Source organism: Tupaia chinensis, unplaced genomic scaffold (genome assembly GCF_000334495.1).
Source record: "Tupaia chinensis unplaced genomic scaffold, TupChi_1.0 Scaffold145685_1, whole genome shotgun sequence".
Classification (NCBI taxonomy): domain Eukaryota; kingdom Metazoa; phylum Chordata; class Mammalia; order Scandentia; family Tupaiidae; genus Tupaia; species Tupaia belangeri.
Genome location: NW_006205542.1, coordinates 739,690 through 745,797, shown reverse-complemented (window position 1 = coordinate 745,797; position 6,108 = coordinate 739,690). Strand labels below are relative to the sequence as shown.

The 6,108-nt window shown below is 42.8% G+C and overlaps 1 protein-coding gene and 1 pseudogene across 1 annotated transcript in view; both read left to right on the top strand.

Annotated features, from left to right (window-relative positions):
- Nucleotides 1–6,108, top strand: part of B3GAT2 (beta-1,3-glucuronyltransferase 2) — an 81,314-nt gene that overhangs the window by 39,334 nt on the left and 35,872 nt on the right. The window lies entirely within an intron of this gene.
- LOC102502539 (heterogeneous nuclear ribonucleoprotein H-like) overlaps nucleotides 5,447–6,108 on the top strand; it is a 1,609-nt pseudogene continuing 947 nt past the window's right edge.

Below are 6,108 nucleotides of genomic sequence, written 5' to 3'. Positions count from 1 at the left end.
AGCAGCTGTGCCTGAAATGATCGGTTTTATTACGGAATGTAGAGGAAATGCAGTCGGATGTTCATGTCAAGAGTCTTAGCCCTCCATTTCCTTTCTTTTTTTGTTTCGTTTGTTTTGGCTGGAGGGCACGTGCAATTGTCAAAGAGAGAAAGTGAGAGGGAACGTGAGAAATCTCTCCCTGTGCGGATGATCACACAGCAATCCCTTCTCTTCCATTTTCCTCTTGGGATTTTAGCTGTGTGTGCACACTTGCCTGGCAAGTGCATGTTTTCTAAATCACCAGGTCTGGGACTGGAACCTCAACGTTGGCCATGTGGGATCCAGCTGCCTTAACCTCTACACCACAGGCTGCCCCTCAGTTTTCTCCATGGAAGATGTTTGGTATTCTTGTTCGTGACAGTAGATGATAACTCTTGCTTTAGAGTTAGTTCAAGAAAACACTAACAGATCCCAAATCAGAGCAGATTCTCTCCAACACGTCCTCTTAATACCATCTGTTGGGTCATGAGAAAAGTCCTGATGGGCTTTTTTATGCAAAAGCGTGTCATAACTTTTTAGATGACCCAATATGTCCCCTGTATGGGCTTAGACATGAAGTAACTAATTTTTGCATTCATTTTATCATTACTTCTTTTCTCCCCAAATGTTGGCTTTGTGAGGCAAGGGCCCTATCTGCCTTGCTTAGCGTTTACCGTAGAACTGGACATGGTACATATTTATGCACAAATAAAGGAAGTATGGAAAAATGTTAGACCCAATTAGTCTTCTACCCACTGACATTGGAGAATGGTTGGAAATAGAGCATTACAAATTTTTCTGCTCTCTGGAATTTTTTTCTCCCAAAATAATCTGCTTATATACCACAAAAGTTCATGCTGTGGAAAGGGCGCTGTATGGAAATCAAAATAGGCACAAAAAAAATAAAATCCAGAGCAAGATAATGTTATGTGATGGACACTGCAGAACGAATAGCACTGAGCTGAGTGACAGCGAGTTGAAGGGAGTGAGTGGTGCAATCATTAGGAGGCAGACCCCAGGAAGAAAAAGAACAGACATTAGATCGATTGTCAAGTTTGTCCCAAAGAGATCATATAAATGTAGTTCTGTATTGGAAAATATCAAATGTTTATGGACAATGAAATTGGAAAGGGCCTTATTACCTAGCTATATTACCACTGGGTTAGACTCTTCATTGTATTTGCATTTTTCTTTCCTTAATGTCTTTGGTTCATTGGATTCCATTGGATTTGGTGGTTTTCATTTGTCTTCTTTTTGCTGCTGAAATTGTTAAAGAAAGAGGATACAGGGCTAGCAGATGGTGTAGTGGTTAAGGTGGTAGAGGACCACATGGTCGAGCGGTTTGAGTCCTGGACCTGGCCACTTGAAAATCACGCCAGGCGCTTGCGCATGCCTGCCTCAAATCTCAGGAGGAGGATGGAGGAGAAGGGATTGCAGCATGGCCATCCATCTGGGGGGTGGGGGGGGGTGATTTCTCACTTTCCCTCTCTCTGTCTCTCTCGTAAGAGTGCACAGGTCCTATGGGGGCTGGGGAGAAGAGGCTATAGAGCGTAACATTCTTTGTTGTACTTTACTCCTTGAGGTGTCTATAGTATTTTAAATTTCAAAAGGTCAAGACCTTTATTCATTTCCCTTTGGAAAAAGTAAAATTAGATTTTTGACTGTTGGCATGTCTTTAAGAAAGCTAAAGGCATCTGTTTAACTTTTTTCTGTTGTTCTCTGGGGGCACTCTGATGATCGCTTACGTGTGATTAAAGTGCCCCAGGCCCTGGAGTTGGCCGTTAGCCATCTCTCAGGGATGCACCAAAGTTGCAGCTTAAAGCTGCAGAAAGTTGCTAAAGAGCCAGGAGCTGGGTGCCAGTGAGGGTCAGCAGACAGGGAGGGCATGGTAGTTACTTACCTGTCCTTTTCTAGAGAAGACGAGGATGGAGTGAATGAGGACCTTCAGCCTTGAGAGAGATTAAGTGGCTTTTAGCCTGGAACAGTGTGGAAATGCATCAGATGTATTTTGTGTGTCCTTTGTAGCCATTGGGTTTATGGAAATTACTCTGACTGTGAGTTTGGCTAATTAACATTGCCATGCAAAGCCCTGCCCATTTAATTGACTGTCAAGGCAGGAGGAATCAATGGCAGAGTATGACTTTGGTGTGGAGTAAATAGAGAGTATCTTTGGGAGCTGCCCTATTTGTAATATTGTAACTCTTATAAACTATGAATTGCTTCCTCCTGACCTTCATACCCATTGCTTTATTCCCTCATTTAGATTGTGGCTTATACCAGGCTCCCCAAGTTGTGCCTGTTGTGTTACTGCTATTTTGCCTTAAAAATATAACAAAGCTTTTAAATTTTAAGAATAGGTATATGAAGGTACTTTTAATAGTGACAGTCATGGTTACATTTTTTTTTCCCTTCTCAGAAAAGAAAGAAATCCCTTAAAGAGCATAGATTGAGTGAAAAGGACACAGAACAAAGGATAGATCCCAGGGGCGGAATGAAGAAGTTCTGTAAATAGCTGTGCTATTTTCCTTGGAAATGCCTGGCATACTCTGTACTGTACAGTCGTGTACGGAGGGGCTGTGTCTCCTCATGTGATGAAGCACTCCACAGCAAGTCTCCAAGCCATGTGCAGATGGATGGCCAGGACATCTAGAGCTTTTCAACACTGTAAAACTATTTAGACGACAAACTTTTATCAATTTAGTGTACTTAGAAGTATAATCCTACCTTGGGACCAGCAGTTGGTATAATAGCTATGTTGCTGGACTCCCATGTAGTCAATCGTGGTTCGAGTCCAGACCTTGTGTCTTAAATTCACACTGGGCGCGTGCGCGTGCATGCCCAAGATCCCAAGAGGAGAATGAAGGAGAAGGGATTGTGGCGTGGCCATCCCCCCCGGGCGGGGGGTGGGGGGGCGGTAATTTCTGTCTCTCTGTCTCTGTCTTTCTGGCAAGCGCACGTGCCTATCAAAAAACTCCAAAAAAAAAAAAAAAAAAAAAAAAAAAAAAACCATAATCCTGACATATCACCTGCATCCAAGTAGCCAATGCCTTCCTTTTAACACCCAGCCTTCTGGGAAAATAAAACGTGAACAAATGTTAGCTCAGAGATGCCCTTAAAATCTTGTAGTGTGCTCGTAAGCAAAACCTACATTTTCTAGCATGAAACTGGCACAGAAGGGTGAAGCTTGCTACTTCAATGTGTCTTATTACGTAGCACAACAGGCCATTCTGTACTTGGTTGGCACAGTCCTCCCTGTCTGGGCTGGCCCAGCTTAAATGAAAAGTCCAACGTAAAACGTGTTTAAGTCCTATGACAATATTTAATTGTTCGCTTCCTACTGGTTTCCCAGCAATAGTTTCTAATTCCTTTTGATGGCGATTTCTCTTTTCCTTCTTTAAAAGCATTTCCTGTCTTCTGTTCTTTTATTGTCCATCTTCCTGTTTGGTTGTGAGCATGTTTCTTGTATAGGACAGGCAGTGCTGATAGCTCGTGACCTGCGGCTCCACATTTAAATGACTGTCTGGCTCTTAAATGCTCATTCAGAGTTGTTTGGTACCCGCTGTCTGTGGGGCACAACCTTCTCCACTCTCAGAAGGACACAGATGTGTGAGCGAGGTCTGCCTACCAGTTTTTCACAAATTTGAAAATGTGTAGTGTGCTTGGAAAAAGCAGTTGAAGAGCTGAAAAGCCATAGCCATTTTGAGGAAGTTTCAAAAAACTGAGCATAACACTATTTTTAGTGCCTTAGAACTCCGTTCTGTTACTCAAAAATACACACATGTATTAGTTTAATTTTGTTTCTTTGTGCGCTTGGCGTGTTTGAGATATAGAACAAAAGAACTGAAGTGCTTTCACTTTCTGCAGTTTGTGAGAGAACAGGAGCCTGAAAGTGGAGTGAATAGAAGAGGGAAGAGCCAATATTTTCGTGAAAGTTTTGGTAAATGATCTGGGGTTTTGTAGCACCTATGGAAAAGACCTAGAATATACAATTATTAAATGTTAGTATTGATTCAAGAATTAAGTCACCAAAACATTGCAGAAAGAAAAGCAAAATCGCGTTGTTAGACAAGTCTCAATGTATTTTTTCTGTTTTTCTATGCAAAAATGTATCACGACTTCTCTGACAACCCAATCGATGGAGAGAGATTCCACGCATGGGTGGAAGACTCAGCAGTGCTGTCATTCTCTCCTAATTGACATACAGACTCAATGCAGTCCCAGTCAAATTTTGCTAAAATTGATGAACTATCTCTGAAATTCATATCGAAATTAAAAGAGCCAAAATAGTCAAAACAACTTTGGAAAGGCACGGCCTTGAAGGACTAACACTTCCTGATTATAAGACTATTGGGCTGGTCCCAATAACACAGAGATTAAGTGGGGTGCAGAGGGAGCTATATCCCACATGGCTGACCACAGTTCAAGTCGCAGCCCTAGGAGCTTGAAAACCATACCTGGCATGTGTGCATATGCATGCCCAGGATCCCGGCTGGATGGAGAAATGGACGAGAAGGGATTGAGACATGACCACACCCCACTGAAGGGTGTAACTTCTGTCTTTCTCTCCTATTCTGACTGGTGAGCATAAGTGTCTTCTAGCAATTAAAAAAAAAAAAAAAGATTGGGAACCAGCAGTTAGCGTAATGGCTATGTCGCTGGACTCCCACGTAGTCAACCGCAGTTCACATCCCAGACCCGGTGACTTAGAACCCACGCTGGGCGCGTGTGCCTGCATGCCCAAGATCCCGAGAGGAGAATGGAGAAGAAGGGATTGCGGCGTGACCATCCCCCCTGGGGGGTGATTTCTCGCTTTCTGTCTCTCTGTCTCTCTCTGTCTGGAGAGCGCATGTGCCCTATAGCAAAAAAACCTCTCCAAAAAAAAAAAAAGATTGATAACAAAGCTATGGTAAATCAAAACTGTGATATTTGCATTAAGATTACCACACAGATAGGGCCAGTGTGTGGTGTAGGGTTGAGGCACTGGACTTACACATGGCTGACCACAGTCCTGCACCTGGCAGCTTGCTTTCTCACTTTCCCTCTCTCTCTCTCTGTCTCTCTCTGCTCAAATAATTAAATTAAATTAATAATTCTCTAATAATAATAATAAAAGGATCATCACACAGATCAATAGAACAGAACAGACTATCCAGAAATAAACCCATATATGCATTCACAACTGATTTTTGACAAAGGCGCAAAAGCAGTTCAGTTTTCCCAGGATAGTTAGAAAGAGTTGAAACAATATATCCCAAAGGAAAATAAAAGAACTTCAATCAGTCCCTCAGATCATATGTTAAAATTAGCTGAAAATGGATTGTAATCTAACTGTATGACCTGAAACTATAATACTTCTAGAAAGGAGGAGAGATTTTCTCCTCGGCCTGCCAAAGTCATTTGTGTTGTCCAGAGCCAGGACCGTGAGACGATGATGCTGAGCACTGAAGGTGGAGAGGGATTCATGGGGAAGTTCAGGGTTTGCCCTGGTCTTGCTCAGCCAATGAAGTACAACGGTTCTTTTCTGACTGCAGAATTCAAAATGGGGCTCAAGGTATTCGTTTCATCTACACCAGAGAAGGCAGACTGAGTGGAAGAACTTTTGTTGAACTTGAATCAGAAGGTGAAGTCAAACTGGCCCTGAAAAAGACAGAGAAACTATGGGATACAGATACGTTGAAGTGTTCAAGTCAAGCACTGTTGAAATGGGTTTGGTGTTGAAGCATACTGGTCCAAATAGTCCTGGCATGGCCAGTGATGGCTTTGTAGGACTCAGAGGACTCCCTTTGGGATGTAGCAAGGAAGAAATTGTTCAGTTCTTCTCAGGGTTGGAAACTGTGCCAAATGGAGTAACATTGCTGGTGGACTTCCAGGGAAGGAGTACGAGGGAGTCCTTTGTGCATTGTGCTACACAGGAGGTAGCTGAAAAGGTTCTGAAGAAACACAAGGAAAGAATAGGGCACAGATATATCAAGATCTTTAAAAGCAGTTGAGCTGAAGTTAGAACTCACTGTGACCCACCATGGAAGCATATGGCCAGGTCTCTATGACAGACCTGGGGCTGGCAGAGGGTACATTAATAGCAGCATCGGG